The 27,757-nt window shown below is 45.7% G+C and overlaps 1 long non-coding RNA gene across 2 annotated transcripts; it reads right to left on the bottom strand.

Moving 5' to 3' along the window:
* Nucleotides 1-203: 203 nt before the first annotated feature.
* LOC143434606 (uncharacterized) lies at nt 204-27,713 on the bottom strand. 2 transcript variants are annotated; one of them, XR_013104224.1, is made up of 3 exons: nt 27,267-27,713; nt 19,119-19,208; nt 204-1,264 (listed from the first exon to the last, which is right to left on the bottom strand). It is a non-coding gene; the product is annotated as an uncharacterized LOC143434606 (long non-coding RNA). The 2 variants fall into 2 exon arrangements; XR_013104223.1 differs by lacking the exon at nt 204-1,264 and adding an exon at nt 17,319-17,938 and having other exon boundaries at nt 27,267-27,704.
* Nucleotides 27,714-27,757: the final 44 nt, after the last annotated feature.

Raw genomic sequence — 27,757 nt, 5'->3', positions numbered from 1 at the left:
CAGTGATGCTAGGCTCCTGTCTGCAAGCATAGCAGAGTACAAACTTGTACATCCACCCTGGGAATCCATTTGGCAGTTTCTCAGAAAATTTGGAATAGTTCTACCTCTAGATCCAGCTATATCCAAATCTAGATCCAGCTAGATCCACTCCTGGGCATATATCCAAAAGATGTTCTGCCAGACCACAAGGACACATGCTCAACTATGTTCATAGCAGCTTTATTCATAATGGCCAGAAACAACCAAGATGTCCCTCAACCAAGAATTGATTTTTAAAAATAATATGGTTCATTCACATAATGGAATTCTACTCTGCTGTTAAAAACAAGGGCGTCATGAATTTTGCAGGTAAAAGGATGGAACTAGAAAATATCATCCTGAGTGAGGAAACGGAGACCCTACAGGACATGCATGGTATGTACTCACTGATAAGGTGATGTTAGCCATAAAGCACAGGGTACCCAGGCAACACTCCACAGACTCCAAAAAAGCTAAATAACAAGGAGGGCCCAAGGGAGGACGTGTGAATCTCACTCAGAAGGGGAAATAAAATAGTCATCAGAGGTGGAGGGAGGGAGGGAACTGGCTGGGAGAGAAGATGGGGAGCGCAATGAGAGAGTCGGGTGAGGTGTCAGATCAGGTGTGGATCAGGTGTGGAGAGAGAAGGCCTGCAGAGTGAACGGACATTGGCAGCAGTTGGGTGGGTGGGGCATCTCTAGGATATCCCAGATGGGGAGACTCCAGGGAGTCTGTGAGTAAGACTCTAGCTGAGGCATCTAGCAGTGGGGGATATGGAGCCTGAAGTGGCTGCCTCCTGTAGCTAGGCAAGACTCCCACTGGAGGGATAAGGACACCAACTCAAAATTTGTCCTGCCTACAAGAAGTGCAGGGACAAAGATGGAGCAGAGACAGAGTGAATGGTAAACCAATGACTGGCCCAACTTGAGACCCATCCCATGGGCAACAACCAATCCCTGACACTTAATGATATTCTGTTATGCTTACAGAATGGTATGGATTCTTAACATGATTTCTTACCACTAATATCTACCCTGTTACCAAATACTGATTCTCCACAGGGCAGGATGGTACCCAGAAACAACTGAGCATCATGAGAGGACCAGAGAGCCTCCCATGCCCCCCATTTGCTGTCCTCGGTGTCATTGGCCGCTCTCCTAGATTCTGGAGACTTCTTGCTTAAGATCTTGTGTGTAGAACCTGAAGCCGAGAGCAGGTTGTTTAAAGGCCTCTCCAAGGTTGTTTCCTGATGTGAAAAATATGAGGTTGAGATTAGGCCTGGCCCCGGAGTGCTCACATGCTGCACCCTATGGCAACACGCCCCAAAACTGCCAGTCTTTTTCTCTGCTGGGGTAAGGCCACTGCTGCCAGGCTCCCAGGCTCCCAGGCTCCCCCTTTCCCATCTGAGTTTCAGATCATTCATTCCCTTCCTCTTACCCCTCAGTGAGGAAATCCTTTTCTGCTAACATTCATTCCTAACACCTTAGTTTAGACCCTAATGGGCCTTCCTACATTTTATGTATGTATTTATTTATTTATTTATTTATTTATTTATTTATTTATTTTATTTCTCTTTAAAGAGCAATAGGAAAGGATCTCAGCAAAAGGTGTTCAATACACAAGATATTTAATAATGAGCTCACAGCTAGACCACCCCTGCAACACCCTACCCACCCACCCCCCTTTTGTTTAAAGGCTGATTCATAGTCTGATGGTAGAAGAAAATCTACACAAAACACACTCAATAAATATATCGGACCAACCTTGGAATGCTTACTTCCTGGGTAAGTGCCCCACAGTTTGGAGACATTCAAGGACATCTCCTGCTCCACAACCAGGTTCACGTTTCCTTATCAACAAGGAACAAGCGACTTCCCTGCATGTGTTGCAGGTAAAGCCATGCCTCCATCCCAGCATTCCCAGGGAACAGGAAAGAAGCTGCAATCCACCCCCACTGTGCTATGTTTGGAGTAGTCAGATGGGGAGGAAGTCACGAAGGAATGTCTGAATCAGATGGCATTTCACCCACCACCACAGCCTGGGTGACTTGGGCTCCCATCCACAAGTCCAACAGCCCTCCAGGCTTGCTAAAAGTGACACAAAGTGACCTGGTGTGGCAGGAGCATCCAGTCAGCACTAAGGTTAGAGGTGACATTGAAGACACAGGGGAGGTGGTTGGGGAGGGTAGAGAAAAGGCAGAGCATACAAAGGAGAGACAATGAATTCAACAGGTTTCCCTCTCAAGGTTAGAATGGGCCAAATGGAGAGAAGGGAGGTTTCTCTCATTTTGAACCCCACCCCCACTCCTTTCTTCCCTATGATTCTCCACTTCCAGATTCCCCTGATCAATCAGATTCCCCTCCAACTCCTGAAACCCAAGGAAACAATTTCTAATAGGCCCAAAGAGGAACCAAGGTGAAAGAATTTGACATCTGGGTTCCTGTGTGCCACCTCTCTGTGTTAGCCATTCCTTATATGGCTTTATGTCGCTGGCTTTATGTTCCTGCACTGGGAACATACTAATCTCTTGATAAGGATCTTTTGATTTGAATGGCTCACCCAGGATTAGGAACTAAGGAAGTGCTAACATGGAGCCTCCCTTGAAGAATTCCCATGGATTGTTACCATCAGAATCTTCCGTGCCTGGGGCAGCTGAAAACCTACCCCAGAAGTCCATCTGAGGGCACCACAGGCAGGCGCTCCAAGTTACTGGGAAAGAAGCTTGTTCCATTATTATCAGAGTCTAATTTTAATTCTTAGATGGCTGTTAGAGTTGATTTCCCGACCACTTGATGTGGTTACCCCACGTAGAGTGGACCCTCTGGAGGGTCTGCAGACTTACGCCATTAAGAGGCAGCCCAAAGCAAGTGGAGAGTGTACGGAGGGGTTGGAGAAGGAAAGGAAAGTGGAGAATGTTGTAACAACATTTTAACTTCAAAATTTAAAAAAAAAAAAAAAAGACTCTAGGTATTTTGTCTTGTGTTATTTTGCTTGAGATGTGATGTTTTGGCTTTTTTTGTTTGTTTGTTTTTCCTGTTTTGTTTTCCAGTCAAGGTAACCCAGGCTGGCCAACTTGCAATGACCTTTTGCGTCGGGCGCCTGAATGCCAGAAATATAGGCCTGAGTCACCACACCTGGCTTTTTCTGACTCTTATGTCACATGAAACCTCAACTTTATCAAATGCCAAAAAGTCTTTGTATGACACACCTCTGTTAGGATCACTTCATTCCTTGGGGACATCTGATAGATATTTATTCACATATTAGTAAAGACATAGATTTATAGCTGAATCTTTTCTATTATAGGAAAAGTAGGTTGTTTTGGGTTGAGAATAATCTGAACGGATTTCCTTACTGTTAACATTTATTCTGATTAAAGAAAACAATAATGAGGCCAATAACAAAACCTCCCCACCCCTCATGTCATACCCGACCTTCCAAGGGCAGCAAGAAGGGTGTGTACCAGCTCTGCTGCGACTACAGAAGACTCCTGGCACAGAAACTTTCAACCTGGTGATAGAAGGCCAGAGACTCCACAGCTGGACTGTCTGGGTACCAGCTGGAGGGGTGTTAAGGGGTAGCGCAGAGTCCCTGTGAGGATCATGAGGCTCACACAATTAACACTGAATGGCAGCAGGTGACCACTACTATCTAGATTATGTCACATTTGGGGACCTGCGACAGACTGACAGTTTTTCATTAAAATGTTTCCGTGGCTAAAGAGACAATAGTCATTATGTTGCCCCTGAAATGCCCATGAAAATTGATGCCTGGCTCTGAGTGATTCTAAGAAGGACTTAGTCACAGCTAGAACTACCTACCCTCAAAGCGCTGACGTGGAGATACTGCGGAGGCAGTGAACTAATTGTCTGTTGATACTAAGAACCAATCAACAGCTCACATTCCCATTTTCACTATATGCCAGGAACTGCTCTGAGCCCTTTTCAAAGACTAGAACATAACATCCTCAGAATATCCCAACAAAGTATAAGCCGTTATCATTCCTAGCCTAGAGCTGGACAGCCAAGGCAGAACGAGCTTGGGACATCACAGAGGAACCAATCCTATTGTTTGTATCACTTTTTGGGTTTTATCAGTTTTGGATTCTTGTCTTTTTGAGATGAGGGTCTCGCTGTACAGCTGTGCCCCCCAACTCATCGTGTAGACTGTGCCAGCCTCTGATTTGCAGTATTTTCCTGCACCTGTATTCTGAGTGCTGGCATCATAGGTGAGTACTACCACTCCCAAAAAGGGCACAATCTTGATGGACAGTATCGCCATCAGACTCTAAGCCCTACCCCTAGCCTCTCCACTACCCAGAATACTCTAGGGCAGTTGTTCTCAATCCTCCTAATGCTGTGACCCTTTAATATAGTTCCCTGTGTTGTGGTCACCCCCAACCATAACATTATTTTCTTTGCTACTTCATAACTCTAAGTTTGCTACTATTGTGAATTATAATGTAAATACCTGTGTTTTCTGGTGGTCTTAGGTGACCCCTGTGAAAAGGTCATTCAAGCAACCCACAGGTTGAGAACTGCTGCTCTAAGGGACCCCCAATGATTCTCATTCGTGAATTTTTCTATAAATGGGTATGTTCACATTACCATTGATGACTTCATCTCATATCGCCATTGCTAGATCCATCTTTTCAATTTGGTTTAGCTTCTGTTAATTGATTGGTTATAGAAACATTGATGAAAGCAGTAAGATTAGATTGGGAAACTGACAGAAGAGTGATCTGTATAGACACACAAGCTGAGAAGATGCTGGGGCACATCCTTGGCAGCAAGCACACAGGGCATAAGGTGGTATCGGCTTAAAGACGCTCTCTCCCATTAACAATCTACTGTGAATCCCAAAATACTCTGTCTGGGTCCCCACTGCTCTATGATTTTGGAATCATGGAATCAAAACCACTTCCCACAGTCAACTCTATGGCTCCCTGAGGAGAGCTGCTTCTTCACCTCTCACAGGAGATATCTCTATCAAGAAGCACATAAATCCTAGATCCCATTACAACCAAAGCCTTCAACATTCTTCTAGTACAGAGCAGTGTGTGTGTGTGTGTGTGTGTGTGTGTGTGTGTGTAATTCCAGTTCATGAAAAATAAGAACCAGGCAAATCACAGAGAATCAGAGGTTAAATCGTTTTCTTTATATCACACAGCTATGTAATGCCTATTTGTCTCTGTTTCCCTAGAGTGAAGCATTGGGGCTTCTCCTTAAATGTCCAGTCATCTGTGAGAACTGAGGAAGATCATGGAACCTCTGTAGCTTCTGTTATGCACTTGAAATATAGAAGACAATCTGCCGTATACACCCCACAGAACTGCTGCATGATGAGACCAAATCATGTTCTTCCCACCCCTCTATCTTCCCTCCAAATAAATCCACTGGCTGGCAAGGAAGAGGGCACATTGTCTTTTCTCTTACCCCACTCCTCTGTCTCATAGATTTTGAATCAAAACAGCATGGTGACTTAGCCAAGGTGAGATGTAGACAGACGTAGGATGGGCTAGGGTACCTCACCAGCCGGGTAAATTCTGGGGTTCTGTTTTCAGTGTCTGTGCATTGCCTCCCATGTATGTGATAAGAAGAGAGATGTGGAGGTTGAGGTTGGAGTTCAAGGCCATCCTGGACTATATAGTAAGACCTTGTCTCAAAGAATCCAATTGAAAACCAACCAAAGCCAACAAAAGTCCCAAACAGTCATACAGAGGAAAACCTGGAGGGAATCAACCTTCCCTTCCAAAATAAAAGTTGTCCGAGGCTACACCACACTGGTCCTAACCACACTGGTCTTCACCACACTGGTCCTCACCACACTGGTACTGGTCCTCACCACACTGGTTCTCACTAGCTCCCTGATTCCCACTCCTCTCAGTACGCAATCACCTTTACCTGTAACTTCCAGAAGGGAGGATTTTCTTCTTTTTCAAATAATATTATTACTAATTCTTAAAGGAGTTCACATAATGCATTTTGATCATATCTGCCCTCTCCCCCGACTCCTCCCAGGCCAGCCTTCCCCACCTTCTTCTCGATATCAACCCAATTCAAATTTTCTTTTATTTCTTTTCTTTTTGTTTGTCTTCCTTCCTTCCTTCTTTCTTTCTTTCTTTCTTTCTTTCTTTCTTTCTTCCTTTCTTCCTTTCTTCCTTTCTTCCTTTCTTCCTATGGTTTCCTGGACAAAACCCAGACTCGTTCTACAGCAGCCAGTACCCACAAGCCTTTCTGCCTTACATCCTCTCTGGGAAACCAGCTCCTTTTGTGTCAACAACCTTCCTAGTCTTTAATTGCCCATCCAGCGCAGGGACTGACTCGTTGTCTCTGGAATCTCCTTTGCCTCCTGGTGTAAATCAGAAAGCATTCTTCTTTGGTTGGTTGGATGACCATCTCACTTTAGTCTAAACACACTCATGGATGTCAGTGTCCCGGAAGCTTCACCTCCTCTCTCCAGGGACAGTGGCCCCTCAGCCACTCCCACCCAGAAAAGCCTCCTTCCTCCTACTCTGAATGTAAACACACACACACACACACACACACACACACACACACACACACACACAAACACACCCTGGCTTCAGCAATAATCCATTGGCAGAGGACCATGTGCTTTGGCTCAAGCTCTGCCCTCTCTTCTGAAATCTATGTAGCTGTTTCCATGTTTGTTTTCCCATACTCCATCCCTCAAGCTTCCTCAGTCATGTATATGCACTCTCTTCCCACAGGGTTGTCAGCCCTGACCTAGACCCTCTCATCTTCACTCCTTCCTCTCCCTGACCCCACCTCCAAGTCCTATAAATACAACGTTTTCATTACATCCCACTCTGTATTCTTTTAACTAAAATTCTCTTTGGAGGCATAGCTATAATTTTTTCTGCATCCATACATATAACTGCCATGATTCTCTGGCAGCCATGAGAGTCAATCCCAGTTCTTGAGTCTGGTACTGCAGTTTTACATGTCCTCATCCAAACTAGTATCTTTCTAGAACATTCACTATGTGCTTTCCCATTAGGGCTGGCCGGCTAAGTACTGCAGTTTTCAAGGTTATATGAAGAAATGATAATAGAGTCACGGACTCCATAATGATATTTTGGCAAATGACAGACGCATTACAACAATCATCCCATAAGATTATATTGCCTAGTGATGTTATGGCCATTTTTGTTTGTATAAAATGAATCCTGTGATGTTTATACAATCACTAGGCAAAGCCTCCAAGTGATGCATTTCCTAGGCCTTGGCCCCTTCCTAAAGCTGCACACAATTGCATGTGTTTATGTGTATTTGAATTGTTTTAACCTATCTCAACATTAACTCAGAGCAAAGTGGGTGTTTTTTTTTAAGTCCCTTATTTAAAGAGATGTTAAGTGGGAAGGAATAAAATTGATAATGGCAATTACTAGTCACGAACACTTCTGAGCACGTACTCTGTACCCATCATCAGACCACGTGTTTACATGCGCTGGCTTGTTTAATGTCACATGGAGCCCGTGAGTCACCATCATGGCTCATTGGCAAAGGTCATGCTACAAAAGATAAAACTGGGGACCGAGGAGGTTGTGTGACCGCCTGATGTCAGAGGCTAGGAAGCAGTCAGAGAAGCTGAGCAGGCACCCAGGTGTGGCCGACAGCTAACTCCTTGAACTGACCTTTCTGCTCTGCCTTAGCAATGCCAACCTGGGCAAGGACTTGGGTGGAGATGGCATTGTGTTCCCCTGCCATTAGGACTCAACCTCCCAACTGCCCCCCAGCAAGGGAACTGGAAATCCCACACCTTAGCCAAAACATGTGTGGTTCTTACTTAAAACACCTGATTTAAATAAAGAAAAGGAAAGCTGTGGTCAAAAGACACCTCTTTCAGTAATAAGAGTTCTGGTTGGGCTGGGTATGTGGCACAGGGATCGGGCACTTGCCTGGCATGTAAATAAAATCCCGAGTCTAACCCCTAACAACAAGGTCCAAACGGTGGCTATGGTTAACAATCACACACTGCACACTTGAAATCCAGTGTTCTCCTCACAAAAGAATAATTTATAAAAGGGGTAGATAGCTGTGAGGCAATCGTTATTTTACTTAGCTTCATCATGGGAATGTCTCCTGAGACACATGGAAATCAAACCACCTTGGTTTATGCCTCAAACATGCACAATTTTACTCTCAGTCATATCTCAATAATGCTAGAGGTATCCCCAACTTTTATTTTGCTGATGTTAATGGAAGACACTGTAGATCTAATGACAAGGCGACGGTTAGGCTCAGCACGTGCAAGGCACTTGTGTCGGGTAGGATGTAAGTCTCCTCTCCAGTGACCCTTGTTGGAATGCTCCCACCCGCTCTCCCTTACGCCTCATGGTGACCCTGAAGTTCTCCCACTTTATCTTCAAGGATAAAGTGAGGTCTCCAGCTAACAGGACTTGCCAAGGTCACACTGCTTGTACTCGGCCACATTTTAAAACTGTCCGGTACTGCCTCGTATGAACGCCGCTTATTCCTGGATACAGGTCATCGTCTGATAAATCTTATTTCCCGGCACTTGAGCCACAGGAAATGGCCACTGCGCAGGCTCATTAAACCCGAGTATTTGCTGAATCCAGAAGTTGTCCCAGCATGCAGAAGGGCTCCGTGGACGCACATTTGTGTGTGTGTGTGTGTGTGCGGGGGGGGGGGGGGGGGGGGAGGTGCTATAACGTGGTGACTTTATCTGAACATTGAGCCCTTCTGAAAATTCCATTTCAAAGAAAGGGTCCATCACCACAAGCCCTGGCGGCTTCTTTACAGCCGGCATTCCTGAGCCAATCAGAGATTACTGGAGCTTCTCTTTCAACTTCAGAAAGGCCACTGGGGGATCCAGGCTGTCTACCCAGCTCTCCCTGGCAGATGATACTGACTAGAGACAAGCTTCTTCCCTGGGTCTGATCAGATATGACATCTGGATGTCACAACACTTTCTGAGACCCGCGACTTCGGAGATCCAATTAGACTTTCCCAGGACCAAAACCACTGCAGGACTTAAAAGCTCTCATTTGATGAGGACACACCACAACTCCTATGGGAGAGCTGAGAGGAAGCAAAAAAAGGCCCACACAGAACCTCAGATCACACTTCCCATGTCCTTAAGCCAACTTACAGTCACCAAAAGCCCTCACCCAGAGCAAATGGAACCAGCACACAATGGTCATGTTTGCAGAGTACAGGAGGAGGCTCAGGATAAAGATGGAGAAAAGATTTCCCTATCGCTATTCCCCCACCCTCACACCACACCACACACACACACACACACACACACACACACACACACACAGAGGAGCGCACACTTCCTTGTTGCGGTTACTAGGCAACCCAGCATGAGTCATTCACATCTCCAGGTAGATTAGCAGAACAGAGAATCGCTTCTGTTTATTTGTTAAAAGCTTTGACCCTTCTCTTCTCTTAATAGCTCGGTTTGATGTCGATAATATCCACATAGTCCTCTTCCCCCACAGAAATCCTGAAATTGGTCGGCTAAGCTCATCTAATCTTAAAAAGCAATTGACTCCTCCCACTCCCCCGTCCCCGCCCCTCCACATCAGGTCGGGATAAAGAAGCCAGACTTTAGCAATAATGCTAAAATTAGCAGGGATTAGAAATGTTGCAAGAGCTATGAGGTGAAGATTAGAAACCACATCTCCTGTGCTTTGGGCAGAGGGGACGCTGAGAGGCAGCTGGTCTGAGAAACCAGGCCTTCCAGCTGCCGGACTCCTCCTACTGCATCTAAGGAACTGGGTATTGAAGAGACCCTTGGGGACCAACACTCTCACAGAGTTTCTATTTTAGGCCCTGGAAGTCTTCACAGCTCATTGGCTCTGCATGCCAAGCAGGAAGGTCCTCGGAGAAGGACCAGACGCTGGAAGACTTTACCAAAAGCAGAAATAAGTCAGCAGAGAAAATAAGAGGAGCCTCAGGGGCAAAGCACACGTGCTGAAAAAAATTCAGGGGACAGAGTGAGTGATGTACCCCCACACGAGTTCAAGAACCCAGCTCCAGTCTTCAGCACCCATGTAAATGTTGGGTGAGTGGTGCAGACCACTGATAATACCAGCCATCAGGTAGAGATAGGATTCCTGGGGCTAGCTAATGAACTAGACAAGTAGATTCAGTAAACCCTGGAATCAGGCGAGAAAGCTTGTTTTAAAAATACAGTGTAAAACAAGAAAGGAAGCACCCAACATCAGCCTTGTACCATTGACATGCACGCACTTTCACACACACACACATATGTACCCCCACACAGAAGCAGCATACATGTACAAACCCACACATAGAACAAGCACACACACACACACACACACACACACACACACTGTGATGGTTTTTATGTGCTTGACCCAAGGAGTGGCACTATTGGGAGGTGTGGCCTTGTTGGAGTAGGTATGTCACTGTGGGTGTGGGCTTTAAGATCCTCATCCTAGCTGCCTGGAAGCCAGTATTCTGCTAGCAGCCTTTAGATGAAGATGTAGAACTCTCAGCTCTGCCTGCACCATGTCTGTCTGAACGCTGCCATGACTTGATGATACTGGACTGAACCTCTGAACCTGTAAGCCAGCCCCAATTAAATGTTGCCCTTTATAACACTTGCATTGGTCATGGTGACTGTTCACAACAGTAAAACCCTAACTAAAATGCACACACACACACACACACACACACGTAAACACACAGAACAACTTTACACAAAGAGAACAAGCATACACAACATACCCACACACTGAACAAGAGTGCATGAGCGTGTGCACACACATTCGTGCACACACATACACACATACCCCAATACATAGAACAAGCATACACATACATATGCCCTTATACAGAACAGATACACATAAACATATACCCACACACAGAACAAGCATATATACACTAACACACACATACCCACACAGAGAATGAGCAGAGACACACCCACACACAGAATAGCCACACACACACACACACACACACACACACACACACACACGATTTACAATAGCCAACAATTGCCACCTAACTGTAGAACATGTCTCTCAGGAGTTCCAGTTTGATCTATTCATGGGCACCTCGGATGCCTTGAATGTGGGCCCTTTCTTGGGTGTAAATGACAGGACCCCATTACTGACCTTGCTCTGTGTCTTTTCAGTAAACACAGGCATGAGACCAACTCGTTTCCCAGGAGTTAGTTAGCAGATGAAAGCCAGGGCTCTGAACACATAAAAGAAGAAAAATGGGTTCCTGGGCTGCCGTCAAGCCAGCTTGACAGACTACCCTGAGTGGCAGTCAGCTTTAGTCCCTAGGACAAAATATCTAAAACAAACCATTACCTTCTAAAGCCTTACCTTCTAAAGCCTTTACCACCAAACAGTAGCACCACAGGCCAGTGGCTAAGCCTCTAGTATATGACCCTTTAAAGCACTACTCTGAACCTGGACCATTACGTCCTGATCCTTAAACCCATGTCCTAGTACAGAACTGGGTTCAGTTATGTTCGAGTGGGGGTATTTGACCTTTCAGAAGTTTGACTGAAGGTAATTGGTATTTGTGTGTAAGAGGAAAGAAGCAACAACAATTCCTCCACAGCTCGCCTCTCGCCACCTACAAGGCAAACAGCTGCTGTCAAACCTTTTCACTACATTCCCTTGCAAAACCCCAACAGGGATGGGCAGATGACCGGCTCTTGAGCCCCGTGCGTGGAGCCCGTCACCATCTGTAGCTACTGGAGCGGCCAACTACTGTTTCCAGATCTGGAAAGAAAGGTGGGTTTTGAAAGATTCGTTTTTGAAAATTTTCATTTTTATAAAAAAATTTTAAGGCATGATCTCATGTACCCCAGATTTGCCTCCGAGTCGTTGTGTATCAGAGGATGACCCTGAATTTCTAAATCTCCTATATTTGTTTACCTTCCAAACACTAGGATCACAGCATGCCTGCCACCGTATATTCTACTCCTTCTTGGGGTAGCCAAGCCCACCAGGAGCTGGGCTGGGCAGGAGGGAGGGAAGCTTAACAGGGCACAGGCAGGTGCAGTACAGGAAGGATCTCAGTCAATGATAAGTGTGCCTGCAAAAAACACACCTGGGAACAGCTTCAGAGAACAGGTTCAGTTTCCTGGGGGGAGGAGTATATGCCCCTGGGGAGGTGGCAAGGGTCTCTGGGGCAAGGTTTGTGTGGCTGTGTACCATTGGCCAAGGCAGGATTGTTAGAAGATGCTTCATCTCCTTACTAAAGGGTTGTAGGGTCAGGGGGTGGGGGGGACTTATAAGGTCAAACAAGAAGTGAAACTTCATAATTGTCAGGGTTATAAATGCCTTGTAAGGTTGATGGCTGGAGTATGGTACCAGCTTGGGACGGGGAAATAACCAAGCCCTGCCGTCCTCATGTTCGAGGTATCCGAGGTTGAAGCTCTCTCGACCGTTTCTTCGTAACCCTGGGTCATTATGGTCCCACACAAGCCTAGTTTATGCACTACTAGGGATGCTAGTTTGTGCACGCTAGATGAGTTCTCTACCACCGGAAGTACAACCCTGCACCCGTTTTTATACCCTCTTATCTTGAGCTTGCAAACGTATAAAGACTGATGCCTAGTCCACTGTGCCTCCTTGTATAGAGCAGAATTCCTTCCCTGCTCCCTCCATCTGTCTGCTCAAATTGAGGCCTTCCCATTTCTTTGTCTCTGGCATATCCCCACACAAGCAGCCCAGAGCTCTGCTTCTCTCTCAGCTTCTGCAGACTCTCATCAGCTTCTCTCCTCAGTCTCAGCAGCCCTACCGGAGGTCTCATTTACAGATGAGACTGGCCAGGCAAGGGCCCATGGAGAGACAGTTTCTCAGACCCTCTTTCCAGCGCACACTCACTGACAGGCACAGGTAGATGATTTTAAAGCTCTTCCAATTTCCTTCTCTTCAAACAAGAAAAGGGACGAGAAGGGAAGCGGCTTGGTTAGCAGGATGTGATGCCCTACATAAGAACAGAAACGAAGACTCTTGGCAGAAATGCAGTGTGCTCAGCTCTGGTGTTTGAAGGGAGAAAGAGGTTTTTCCTTCGGTGTCTGTGTCATTATTGTGTAAACATCATCTTGTCTAGCTGGTTGTTATATCAACAAGCATCATAAAAGTCCGTCTGAGGATAGAAAGGCAATGTTTTGTTCCACCAACACTTTGGCATGCATAAACGGGGATCGTCAGCATCAGTAAACAGAAGCCTTTGCACATGGGTGCCCAGTGTCCTGGTTAGGGAATGATTCCCATTAAGGCAGGGGTTCTCAACCTGTGGGTCACACCCCCTCCCACAAACTTTTACCTCCCAAAGTGTTTACATTATGATCCATAAGAGTAGCAAAATTACAGTTATGGAGTAGCAATGAAAATAATTTTATGGCTGGGGTGAGAAGTCACTTCGACATGAAGAAACGGGCACAGCGTTAGAAAGGTTGAGCTTGTATCAAAAGATGAAAGAGGGAGGGCAAAAACCTCAAAGGCAGTGCCCGTTACCTCATAGCTATGCAGTGGAAGTTTTCCCGAACTGCCCGGTTGTGTTCCCAGATTTAGTCACCCAGTAGCAGGATTTAGCGACTGTCTCCATTTTTTTTTATCTCCTTTGGGCCCTGTGACCTTGACTGATCCCCCAGAAACAGGATCCGCAGAGCCTTTGGTCTGCTGTGACACTTGCACTCCAGGAAGGGAAATTCGATGACCTCAGCCTTATGAAATGGCCCGCAGTAGCTCTTGGCTCCGCTCTGTTCCGTTCGGGAGGTCTCTCAGCACCTTGACATTTCCTTTCATGGCTGCTCTCACCAGCCTTACTCCCTACCTCTTTGAAAAGGTCTCCTCGGCCACCTTTGAATAGAAACTAAAAATACCAAATTAGACGTATCCCACTGTGGTGGAAATCTCAGTCCATCTGAGATCAATCACCCAGAGGCTTGAATAGGCAGATTTTTGTGTTTGTTATTACACTCCTTTCCCCCCACCACCACCCCCCCAGAAAAGGGTCATTTCATCTCATGGGAATGGATTTGCTCTATTAAACCCCAGAAGTCAGAGTGAAGTCTGTTCCAGCCCTTCCTACCTATGTCAGAATTATAACTAAGCACTTCTGTACATCCGTGGGCACTAACTACATTTTGGAACCAAAATTTTGGAACCATCCTTGATATCAGCACAGCTGGATCAGTTCCTTTTGCAAGGTCCTGGCATGACTCGACTCTGGTTGCAGTGGGTTTAAGTTTCTTCCCCCTGCCTTCTCTTTCCAAAGCACTAAGCTTGGGGCTTGGAGTGTATACCTGCATCCTGCAAGCTCTGCCCCAGGCTCCGTGCCCCATGTGTCTGGCCCTGTCGGATTTATCTCACTTTCGTGAATTCTTCTCCATTCCAGCTGTTCTCCTTAATGTGCATTTTCTCCTGCTGAAACTGCCTTCAGGCAGCTTCTGGAATGATCTATTCCCCCTTTCAACTCTGTCATCAGCAAGCTGCTAAACGAGTCCTCCTAAACCCCAGCTTGGCTGGGGACTCCTGTGGAAATATATCTCTTCTAAAACTGGGCCTGAAGAAGAGGATGTTTGAATGTCTCTTGGGGAATTCCTAAGAGCAGAAGGGAGGCTGTAGGGTTAGGTGGTGCCTGCAGAGAATGAAGCTCCAGGCTTCCCCGAAGTGAGGCAGATGGTGCCACTGGGTGCTGGGCTGAGAAATAATTGCAGTCTCTTTCTCTCTCTTGCTGTTTATATGCTTAATAGTGAGTAGCATTTTAGGCTCCCCTGTGTTAGCGCCTGCTTCTAGAAGGCTCTCTTGCAACCGTAATTTCACACGTGCCTATACGTGGCTGTTCAGAAGGAAGACTGCAGTGATATGGGGTCGTGTGAATCTACATTTAGGTGCATTAACTGTCATTTTTAAGCAAATGGAAGATAGAGGAGTGGGTAATAGAATGGGAAGGACTCTAGAGTCAGGCTACGCTTTATCCAAACACTGACCGAGACATTTACCAGATACACGTGTGACCGTATAAATTATTTTAATTCTCTAAAACTTCAATTTCATCATTGGCAAAAATGTTACCTAAAGTGATTTAAAGGATAGCCATGCTATTATAATCCTGATTTTTACAGGTGATAAAGCATACAGAAAGCAATTTGCCCAATATGCAGCAATGTCCATAGATCTTGGCAAATGTGAAGGACTTGGGTGGCTGAAATTTCTCTGCTCAGGCTCTGCCATAGAAGAACAGGGATACAGGGATGCCTGAGATCCCATTTCTCTCTAACACTTCATTTACCTCCCGTGCTGGCCATGACTATTGGGACTCAGCACTATTGACAGAATTAGGAGGTGTGGCCTTGTAAGAAGTATGTCACTGGGGGGTGGGGAGGATGCACTTTGAGTTTTCAAAAGCCCATGCCAAACCTAGTGTGTCCCTCACTGCCTGTGTAGAATACTTGACTATTTCTCCAGCACCATGCAGTGCTATGAAATGCTGTCCTCCAGATGTGACATGCCATTATACTTATGAACTCATAACAGCTATGGTTTCCCGAAAAAGATCAAGCCAATTAAAAGGCAGCATGAGGCAAAGAGCTACCAGAAGTTGATAGCCCTGGGCATAAGGAGAGTCACTTTTCTTCAGGGGCATGGCCACTGTTTGGTTGCCCATCCTCCAGTGAAAACACCGGAAGTAGTAAGTGGATTCCATGGACAATTAAAACAAGCAAGATGATGTAGGCTTGAGAGAGGAATGTGCTGTGGGGGTGTGGAGAGGGATTGGAGGTGGACATGGAGGGATGGAGGTGAGCAAATACACTACACACATGTATGAGATTATCAACGGTTATATTAAAGTATGTTAGATATGAATTCCTGCACCTATGCAATTGTCTGGGGGCCCCAGGTTGAGCCCAGCATCCAGAAGATGCCATTGACCTGCCATGTTGACCATCAGAGGACCAAGGGAGACACTAGAACAGAGTAGACACTACAGACTTGAGGGGCTGCAAATCATTACAGAGATGAGGTCTTGGGAAATTATTCACCCAGGGCCACCCACTCAGGACAGCCTTGCAAGGTCCCTCGACTAAGAAGCAGCTGGGCCGAGGCTGGCCTTGGCCAGCTGCCTGCAGCACTGTGAGCTCCATGTGCAGGGCTGGTTCACAGGAAGTTCCAGGAGAGTGAGGCTGTTATTATATTCTAAATGCCTTGGGGAGTTTGAACGAGAAGAAACCTCATGGTAGAGCAAATTTGTAAAAACAAAATGTGACTTCGCCTCTGTTCTGAGTCTTGATTCCAGTTTTATAAAAGGAAGCTCACTTGTAAGTAATTAGGGACCCAAGCAGATGGTTGAGACTGGGGTATTGCTTCCCAAGCTGGCCACATTTTAAATGGATGGACAAAGGCAGACAGTCTAGAATAAAGAGTTTATCTGATCTTTGCCTATGTTCCTTGAAGGCATCATAAGCCTTTATAATTGTCTGCATGATAGAATCGTCTCTGTATTTATAGGGGATCCATAGCACTGCACTTGAATTTGTGCCAAATGAGAAGATAAACTCTAGGCCAGGAGGGAAGCTGCTCATGCCAGGGAGATCAATGGGAAGATCAGAGGATTCAGGGAGGTAGAACAGTTACTCATTGAAAGGGGTTGTGTAGCCAGTGATTCATTCAGTTATACCTGCACAGTGAGCTCCTTTAAAAATTCTGGACACCAAGATACACTGTGAAGAGAGACTCAAGAGCCATAGCAACTCTTATAAAAGAAAGCGTTTAATTGGGGCTAGCTTATCTTGTCAGAGATTTAGTCCATTGTCATCATGGCAGGAAGCATGGCAGCATGCAAGCAGACATAGTGGTGGAGAGGTAGCTGAAGGTTCTACCTCTGGATCTGCAGGCACCAGGAAGAGCAAGAGACACTGGGCCTGGTTTGGGCTTTTGAAACCTCAAAGCCCCATCTCCAGTGACACGCCTCCTCCAACAAAGCCACGCCTCCCGATCCTTTCAAATAGAGCCACCCCCTGGTGACCAAGCATTTCAAATCTATGAGCCCTGAAGATATTAAACCTTTGTGTTTGAAGCTCTTCTAGATTGTGTAGGGCAGGGACCCCAAAAATGAGTATGTCTGCCTAATCACTATAGGTGACCAAGTGACCAAAATGAAGAGGAGGTACTGCATACCTAGTTGGGACAACTGGACTGGCCAGCTCACCCCCACCCCATACATCAGTTTCTGCCACAAGTCCTTTAAAAAAAAGTTCAGCGTACCCTACCCTACCCACCCCACTCTCAGGAACCCCTTGGCTATACAAGGGCTCTGCCTCTTCTTCTTGCTCTTAAGCCCCCTATAATAAAATACTTATTTCTAAAACTCGCCCTCTGTGGTTTATGAACTTCATTCTTTGAATTTGAAGGGCATGGACTCCAAAAGCCACTGGCTCAAGGCAGCTTTGGTAGCTGTCAAGTCTCCAAGGGCCTGAGTCCCCCAAGCTAAGCCACCTAAGAGACGAAAGAGACTTTGTCACTCTCAAGGACACCCTAGTCTTTTGATATCAATTTTACCATATGGATCTCTTCATTGACTTGGGTCTGATTAGTCGGGAATAAAACTGCCACAGTGGTAGCATGCTTTTCTGGACTTTGTGAATCATCATGTTGCCCGAGGCAGTGATGGAGCATCCCCCAGCTCCAGATTCAAAGCTAGTTCATCAGAAGCATGGGTAGCCTGAGAACCTGGGAGCTTGTGGAAGTTCTGTAGAGCACAGTGCTGTCACCAGCTGCTGTTTCGTGGCTGGTCCCCTCTGCCTGTGTGAGCATGATCCTTGACCTCCTCTTCTTACAGCTCCCTAACTTAGAGGTCACGTCTGAAACACTGTGATGTCCTCTCAAAACCTCCAGCATTTCATAAGCTTCAGCTATTATGTGCTGACAAAAATAAAGAAAATTATGTAGATTAGACATAGCCCCATGATATATCCTATATTTGCATTTATATTCTCTTCAAGGACCTTGCATATTTGACACTTGTATCTTCAAGGATTTCAAACAAGACGTAGTCTTGTGTCCCCTCTGGATTAGGAATGGCTCTCACATACTTCCTTGGTCATAAGAGAGGCACGTGATAAAATGGAACTGCCATTAAAGTGAAAGGTAAGTCTTGACTATCTCAGGGTCAGTATCTTTTCTAGGGGACTGGAAGAGTGTGGTCAGGATGGTAGCCACAGCCATGTTAATCATTCAGAGTTCAGAGGAGAGGTCCAAATCCTCAGATAGATAGATGAGGTGAGAGCTATATCCAAGCTGTTCAAATATATAGCCTGGGCTGAGCACAAAGCATTTCTCTCTCTATTCTATCACTAGGCCTAGGACTAAAAGCTTGTAGCCCCTGTACAATATAATCTTTCAAGCTGACTGATTCGATTCAGCTTCTCTTGGCTTCCAACTGAATTGCTCTGCTTGCCCTCATACTAACTTTGGCAATATGTTCTAATATTCTGGTTTCTTCTCATTCTCTGGCTTGTCGTGTCTTCACCTGTGTCTAACCTGTTCTCTCTGCCACCTGGTAAAACTGCCATACACACCACCAATCTATCTATCTATTTATCTATCTATCTATCTATCTATCTATCTATCTATCTCTGCCTCTGCTCTTAAGTACCCTCTATTTCCTGTGCTGTTCTTATGTTCTATCACTGACTCATTCTGTTAAATCTTTCTCTGATTCACCACTTTATCTGCTCCTCAATTAGACATCACTTTCAAATATGGCCACTTCCTTTTACAACTAACTTTACCTTCATCGTTAGAGATTAAAGGTGCGTAATAAGGGTGTTTCTGTATTCTAGCCAGATTGTAACCCAGGGCATGTCTGCATTCTGGCTGGATAATATGGACCTAGAGGTCTTTGGATGTGACCCTTTGCCAGAGCAGCCACGTTGCTAGATTAAAATTCCTCTACAAATGCACTGGGGGGAAATAAGTGGAGAGTAGAAAGGAGTTAGGGAAAAAACAATCAATTGGGCTGGAGGAATGTCTCAGTTAAACAGAAACATCACCACCAAGGTTTGCCTAAATGCCCAGAGAAGCACATGGGACCAGATCTTACCATGGCAGGTTTCTCGAATACCATCAGCTGGGCTCTCATTGACTGAAGAGGAAGATGACTGGGGACTGCAGCACATCCATCTGGGGAAGTCTGTGTCGGATGAAGAGTGACATGAGACCAGTTCTGGTTTGGATAAGATCTCCAGCTCCCACATCACCTCTGTCAGTGGCTGCAGCTTGTGAGGTGTTTGCATCCTAACACTCCCAGCTCACCTGTGGACTTTAACCAATCGAAGGCATGTGTATCCTGTGGGATGTAGGAAAGTGTTAGCACCAAGCTCTAGCTCTGGATAAAGGAGGTAAGAAAGAGGGAAGCCTAATGACTCTTGACCGTCTCACTCATCCCTAACACCATCATGTCTCTTTTTAAGAATAATTCTTTCCTCTGCATTGTTACCAGTGAACCAAACACACCAGAAAGCTACAAACTTTGAATGCACCTTCAAAACTAAGGACTGGAGAAATGGCTTTGTGGTTAAAAGAATTTGCTACTGTTTCAGAGAACTGGAATTCACTTCCCAGGATGGTGAACCACACATAACTCTACAATTCCAACTCTAGGGGAAGTGACATTCATCTTCTATCACCTGTACCCAGGTATACACACATACACTCATGTGCACACTGCACACACATGCACACATATGCCCACATACACATATACATGAATATACATACATACACGTGCACACACATGCACACACATTCACACATGTGCCCCCCACACATGTGTATATGTACATATGCCTATACATGAATACACACACACCACAAAATAGTAGAACTTTTTTTAAAAGCCCTCACCACATAGTTCCTAGTATGAGTAGTACCAGAGAATGTTAATGAATAGGTTTTAATTAGTTCTAAAAATGAAGATTTACAATGAACAAATCTCATTAAGATGTCACTAGTATGTCAAATTTAGGCCGAATAGACACGATCCCACTGCCCTTATCCTACAAATCCATGTCTTTGTGGACAGAAATGTATTTCAGCAGATACTAAGGGAGAAAGAGAGCTGAGTAAAAACTGCCAGGAAGCATTTGAGCACCATCTTTAAGAGCCCATCACTGCCCACTGGCCAAATCGATTGGATAATGACAAGGAGAACTGGTTCGATTCTAAGACAGAGAAGCCGCACTGAAGATGCAGGATGCAAGTCTTTACTGTTGGCCAGGGCTCAATATTCATATTTCATATGGTCAATCTTGTCCTCCTATTTTAAACTCAAAATGAAGCTCCCCGCCTAGCCTTTAACTATATCGCCAATAAAAGCACACTGCATCCTCACTCCCCCCTCCCCCTCTCCATGTTAACTATTCTAGCTCATGACGGCATAGCTGTTGCTTCAATAATCTCCTGGTCTTGTCTAACAGTTGAAACTTGGGTTTTGGAGACATACAACCATTGCAAGGACTTCAAAACACCAACAAAATAAACAAAAGAGCCCAGCAACCACCTCCTTACAGCAGAAGGTCCTTCCTTTCCTGGGCATCAGCCAATGGGGTGTAATATCGAGGCCTTAAATAAATCTGAATAATAACCATTCACAGAGTAATCTCATTCTTTCCCTCTCTCACTTCCAGACCACCTCCAGTTTCTTGAGCTTCCGATTGGGCTTCTGGGTCAGCAGAAGGTGAATGGCTCCCTGTGAGGGGGAGGCGGAGTGGTTGAAAATGTTCCTTGCTTCATCTCAGCAAATGGTGCCCCAACTGTCAAGGGTACACGACATACTAGGCTGTGATCAGTAGGAAGAACCGGGTGCATAGCTTTGACAGGCTGCAGTGTGAAACGGCCAAGACTTGAGCAGTGTCTTTCCCATCCGGTTTGCTCCTTGACATGAATCTGTTCCATTGGCAGGCCTCAGAACAAGGCTTCCTGAGAGAGTTGTAGGGTATTTGTTGAAAGGAGTCATTTACGGGGGTTGGGAGGAGGAAGGGAACATTGCTGTATTAGAGCTGAGGGGTTGGGTGCTTAGAGTCTGAAAGGCTGTGTTTTTTGTTTGTTTTTGCTTGGGCAGAATTCTAATCTGGCCTATGGAATACTGCTGACATTTCCAAAAAAAAAAAAAAAAAAAAAAAAAAAATGGCTAATTGAATCGTGGATGTCCAATAAAAGCTGTTGGATTTTTTTTTTTTTTTTTTTTTTTTTTTTTTTTTTTTTTTTTTTTTTTTTTTTTACACAAAGAGAAAATATTCAAACCTGACAGTCTTGACCTTCGGAAAAATGCAGAGTAATGAAATAACTTGGACCTGTACACTAAAACCACAAAGCAGCATGTCAGGATTAGAGACAATTTCGATGGCTCGCACACGTCTTGAAACCTTGTAGCCTCAGTCCATCTTAACATCATTAATTTATTAATGAGCACGTATTAGATTCCTACGGTGCGACCAAGTCTAGATGTACAGATATCATGACAACTTTCTGTCACTGTTGCAAAAAAACCCTCAAGTTAAGCAAGTTTATTTCCTCTCATGGCACCAGAAGTTTTAGTCCAAAGATGGTCAGTTAGGTCTGTTACTTGATGCTTGTAGCTTGTGGGGAGAAGCCAGTGGTATAGCAAAGCTGCTCACACTATAGCAGTCAGGAAACACACACACAGAGAGAGAGAGAGAGAGAGAGAGAGAGAGAGAGAGAGAGAGAGAGAGTAAAGGATGAAGGGTTCCAATATTCCCTTCAAAGCTGAACTCTAGTGTGGTGGTTTGAATAATAATGACCCCATAGGCTCATATATTTGAATACTTGGCCATTAGGAAGTGGTTCTACTTGACAAAGATTAGAAGGTGTGGCTTTGTTGGAGTAGGTGTGGCCTTATTGACGTGTCATTTTAGGGCGGGCTTTGAGGTTTCATATACTCAAGCCAGACCCAGTGTCTCTTTCTTCCTGCTGCCTGCGGTTCCAGATGTAAAACTCTCAGCTACTTCTCCAGCATGGTGTCTGTCTGCATGCTGCCATGCCCCGCAACCCCCGCCATGATAATAAAGGACCAAACCTCTGAGACTGAAAGCCAGCTCTGACAAAATGTTTTCTCTTATAACAGCTGCTGTGGTCATGGTATCTCAGAACAGCAACAGTAACCCTAAGACACCCAGTAACTTCCTTCCACGGGGTCCACCTCCAGAAGGTCAAGTCACTTCCCAGTAACATCATAGGCTAGTGTAATGACCAAGCCTTTAAGCAAGGGAAGTGTTGAAAAAATATTTAATATTTAAAAAAAAAAAAGGTTGATTTAGTATCAACATTCAGAAGAACCTTTCAGACAAGTAAACAATTTTTTTCCAATATGAAGGGGGGAAAGTATTCTTATAATAAAGGAGTTTTGTCTACACAACAATCTTTGTCTAGCATACATAGTTTCTATTCCATATTTGGTAAGAGTCAGCAGCCATCAAAGTCCCATAAAATGGTCATAAACGGTATGCATTTATTGTCAGACACTAAATGATGGGAAGCAGTAGTAAGTATCGGCCATGTAGCATTTTATGTGTGCAAAGTGCCTTAGCATTATATTTTATGGCTTGTTCTACATAATGGTGGGGTGGGGGATGGGCTGGAACAGCCTCTCTCAGGCTTGGGGAATGGTAGCACTCACAGGCTCATCAGCATCCTTGCTAACTGCTGTTTGCCTCTGGGTTTGAATAAAGGTCATCACATCTCACAGATTTCTTGCATCATGAATATCAGAGTTGGTTCCCTTGGTGTATGTGTGTGTGTGTGTGTGTGTATGTGTGTGTATGTATGTGCGTGTGTGTGTTCAGATTCAAATCTCAAACTCTGACTTGTGAAGGCCACATCCGTGTGCAGCTGTCAGGATGAACCACTGTAGGGTTGACTAACCCCTTTTAGCCTTCCCCGGGATCAATAGCTGTTACCACGGTGGCGCTGGGATTCCATTTCACACCTCCCATTACCCATCAGTTCCTTATAGCTCAAGGGCAGCCAAAGGTTCTCTCCTGTCTCCACCCCTTTTTCTTCCAAGAAAGCGATCTGTGGGGTGATGGTTGTGTGCCTCTTGCTGTGCTGCCTTCTGGCCCAGGTTTCTTGGGAGCCACTTCAGTAGAGGATCGTCTCTCCTTTATTACAATCTCCTGAAAACCTCCAGCTAGAGCATGGCTTTGGGACATCAGGAATTAAGATGTGATCAAGAAGCACTCGTTTTCTCCTCTCTCCTATCCTCCCAGCATACACCCTTGAGCATCAGGTTTGTCCTGAAGGCTTAAAGTGGTTCTCAGCCTTCCTAATGCCGAGACCCTCTACTGTAATTCCTCGTGTTCTGGTGACTCCCAACCATAAAATTATTTCTGTTGCTACTCCATAACTGTAATTCTGCTACTGTTATGAATTATAACACAAATCTCTGTGTTTTCCGATGGCCTTAGGAGGCCCTGGTTTTTGAAGTGGTCAGTCGACTGCCAAAGGGGTTTTGACCCAAAGGTTGAGAATTGCTGGCTTGCAGGGACTCGTCCCAGTCCATGAAAGCAAGGTCTAATGTAGAACAGGCCAGCCAGTCACAGCTGTGGGCATTATGAATGCACTGGAGGTGGTGACACTGCAGGGAAGACACCTGCACTATCTCTGAGGGATCAAGTAAAGATCCTTGGACTCCAAAGCCTTATGACTCTGTTCTTCTGCATTATATTAGAAGTGACAGTGTACTTGGGGTATAGACTTGGGATCTAAAGAGCCAAGGACAGTGCCTTAGGATGGAGAATGGGTTTCACAGCAGTGCCTTCAAGCTCTGCACAAATAAGGAAAGAGAAATTCTGTGTGTTTGATCGTGACACAGTCCATGTCATATCTGCAGCTAAGTATTCCGGTTGGTTCACTTTCTGCAGCACATCTCCCGACAAGTGATAAGCAGCTGGACAGGACTGAGGCCCAGAGAAAGGGTCAGCCCCTCTCACACAGCCCAGCGGTCAGGACGAGCTGAGTGTTAAATCACCTCAACAAATTTCACAGCTAGTCTCAGCATTGAGGTCAGGGAGGGGAGTCAGGAGATAGCTTTTTTATTTAATCTGGTGTGTGACTTTTGCAAGTCACTTGACTGCTCTGAGCTTCCCTGTCTCATTTAATGTACATGTACACTCATGTGTCTCATGTACCCAACACATTTGTTCAGAGGATGCCATCACACATATTGCATGTATGTAAACTGTTTAACACATACATAAATAAAGTCTATGACTGTATCTGATGTTTCTGTGTGCTCATTTACTCCTGCCTGGGAATTCCTGCCAGGCACAGCTGAGTGTCTTAACGAGTCCCCCTTTTTTCTCCCTCCCCACGGTCAGACTTCACCTAGAGAGCAGACAGGCATAAGAACTGGTAAGATTGATTGAGCTCAAATCCCAGGAATCTCAGAAAATTTGAGAATGGCAAGGGTAGAATCGCTTCCTACCTGTCTCTGTACCTGGTCTGGAACCACAACAACCAACTGAGAGGACAAGGACCATGGGTAGTCAGTCACAAAATATAGCACCTGGAGTTCTTCCCCCTGCTAATGAGGTATCTAGTAACCTTAGCCTTCAGCCAATGACCTTCCTTCCCTGGATATTCTCACACCATTCCCGTAAGAGGTATATAATCCCTGGTTCATGCCAAATAAAGTGTATGCACCCACATCCACCCCCAATAAAGCAATGTGTAAAAACAAGGATCTCCTCAGAGGGCTGCTTCATTAAAGATCACCACAGGGAAGGCATTCACCTAAAAGAGCCCTGTTTAAGACTCCTTTCCGTACTCTGCACTCACTCCCAATCAGACTGGACCCTGTTCATCTCGGGCTCCGCCCCCTTCCCACCTGGTACCCAAAGAGGAGACCGGGAATCACAGCGTTCAGTCCAGACCCCGCTGTTCCCCTTCTCGTCAGGCGTGTAGCCCTGAAGGGAAACACGGGCTGTGGGCTCCATGTTCTGCCCTTTGCTCTCTAGTGTCCAAGAAGTGACAGCTACAGAACCGCTTCCCACAAAGCCCCTTTATGGGCAAATCACTTATTTCCTGGTCGGGACTCTAACTTCTAGAGGGTCTAAAGTAGGATCACTACTTTTCTATGTTCATAACGAGATCACATCTGTTTGCTAAGGCTGCGAAAGTCCACAAACTGGGCGGTTTAACTAATAAAACTTAGTTTTCTTACAGTTTCGGAGTCTAGAAGTTCAAGCAAGACTATTCTCATTGTCGGACATTATCCTCTTCGGTTTTTACCCTGTATGTGTCTGTGTCAGCGACCGTCCTAGTCTCTCTCCTTCTAAGGGCACTTGTCATCTTAGATTAGAGCCTGTGATGGTTAATTGTATCAACTTGACAAGATCTAGAATCACCTAGGAGTCAAACCTTTGGGCATGTCCGTGAGGGACTTTCAAGACTGCTTTAGTCGAGGTGGAAGACCTACCCTAAAAGCGGGCGACACCAATCTACGGGGTGGGCTCCTGACTGAAGAGAAAGAAGGAAATGAGCTGAGCACCAGTGCTCATGGCTTTCAGAACAGATGCTCTGAGGAAAGATCCTGGAAACCCATCCTCACAGTTACCCACCTCTCACAGATTCCCATCCCAATTAACTAGCTGTGTCCTGAGCCCCTCCATTATAGCTCAAGGCTCTAGATGCAGTTCTGATGCTCCAGGTGGCACTGCCACCTGACTCTGGAGATAATGTGCTGGCTCAGACTCCTGCTGCCACGACTCTCTGAAATGGCACACTGTACCCTCAAACTGTGAGCCAAAATAAATGCTCCCTCCAGCTGCTTTTATCTGGTGTTGTGCCGTAGTCCTGAGAAAAGAAATTAAAGCGGGACTCGAGCCTTTAAGTATCTGATCTCCAGTACAATTCTATTCAGGGGCACTGGAGGTTACACTTCAAATTATAAATTCTAGAGGGAACATAGTTTAACCCATACAATGTTCTAGTCATTTATCTGAGAAGTATTTACTGAGTGCTTATGCGGTAGAGAGCAAGTATGGACAGGGCATGGTCAAGGTTAGTGTTAAGGAGCTGGTGTCTTAAACTCGGTGTGTGACCCTTCGCAAAGGCAGTCAAGAGAATACAGGAGTGGGGTGGGGCGTGAGTCTGTTATTGCTTAAATAGCTCTGGATATACAAAGTGGGTATGCCAGACTACCTTCAGATGTGAAGGAAGACATCCCCCTGCTGGGGGACACCACTGAGCACAGTGATAACCTGGCTCTGGGATGCCCACTGTCAGAGCTTTTCTCTTTGGACCACTCCTGGGGCCTCCACTCCTACTGGGATAAGAACTGAGTTGATGATTTTAAGTGACAACATGGACCAGTTCTTGAAATTCAGTTCAGTGCCGATTCTTCCGATGAATCGATATGGCCTTGTGAGTAACATCTATCAATCAAATAATATGGGGTGGTGAATAGAGTTGGGTGATTTAGATTATGCTATCAACCTGTAGCCAGTCCAGAACAGATTCGTGAATGTTCATTTTCTATCCACTGTGTGCTTACCTGACTCATGTCCTCTCTCCTCCTCATCTCTGTTTGGTTTTGAATCAATGGCAATGATGTTCAGAAAACTGGGAGTGAGTCAAGATTTAGCACTTGGGGGGGGGTAATATAAAAGTCTCCCTGCCCAAGTAGTGGCCTCAGAGGCTGGAACAAAGCTAAGGTCACTGGTTAATGTCTCCATTTACAGCCTTGAGCTAGGTTAACCAGCAGTGATATGCATCCCATTAGAGGGTCCCTCATTAGTCCAGGTACCTGGAGGAAGGCATGCTCACTGAGGAGATGATTAGCACAGGAAAGCAGCTCCTGAGGGGTCAGGGACTCCAGGACTGGGAGTTCTGCTGGGTTCTTTTGCCCTCATAGTCAGTAGCTCCTGACTCTGCATTGCCTGCCTGGAAGTCTCAACTAGTGGTTTCAGTCAGTAGGGTCTTCCTGGTTCCTTTCCTCATTCATTACCCACAGACCTCACTGAGGATGGAGTTACACGTGGCCAACCTGAACTCCAGCTCCCCCTTCCAGGTTGTCTGGAGGAAGAACATTCTGCACCAGCAGGGAGCGTGACCCCAGGACTCTTCATATTCTCCTTCCTAGACACCCATCTCCCCCAGGGGCTCTTCATCTGGATGACAACCGCTACTCCACGTTCTGACAGCTCTAGAGGATCGCTGCTTCTCAGCTTACCCGTATTCCAGTCCTTGGGGCCTCTATCAGAGTGATCTGAGCTGAGCTCAGGGATCTCTCCTGTCCAAACCTGACAGAGTGATCCCGAAGAGCTCAGCCCCTTACCAGTCACGGTGGGCTGGAGCCCTGGCTCCTGGCCCCACATCCCCTTCTCTCTCTTCTCACACTATTTCTATTCGACAAAGCACGGCTTATTTAGCTTTTGCCTCCATGAAAAACCCATGGAGCAGAGCCGATTCCGGCTTTGTGGAGCGCCCCCAGCACTGGAACAGCGCCCAGGGCAGTGAGCCATTGGTTGAGCAAACCAATGTGCTCAGGGAACTGCTAGTTACTCAGTAATCTAGTACTCCAGGTGGGTAAATACAGGGATGGAGCTGACACTCTCTCCTCAGTGACTCATCTGTACTTTAAATATTGCAAAGCATCACCAAGGTCCGGCTTACCTTGCTCTTTGCCTTAAGAAGATGGGGGTCTTCATGGTCAGTGTAGAC

Source organism: Arvicanthis niloticus, chromosome 16, assembly GCF_011762505.2.
Source record: "Arvicanthis niloticus isolate mArvNil1 chromosome 16, mArvNil1.pat.X, whole genome shotgun sequence".
Classification (NCBI taxonomy): domain Eukaryota; kingdom Metazoa; phylum Chordata; class Mammalia; order Rodentia; family Muridae; genus Arvicanthis; species Arvicanthis niloticus.
The sequence above is the reverse complement of the archived record's forward strand: the minus strand, read 5'-3'. Positions and strand labels throughout refer to the sequence as shown.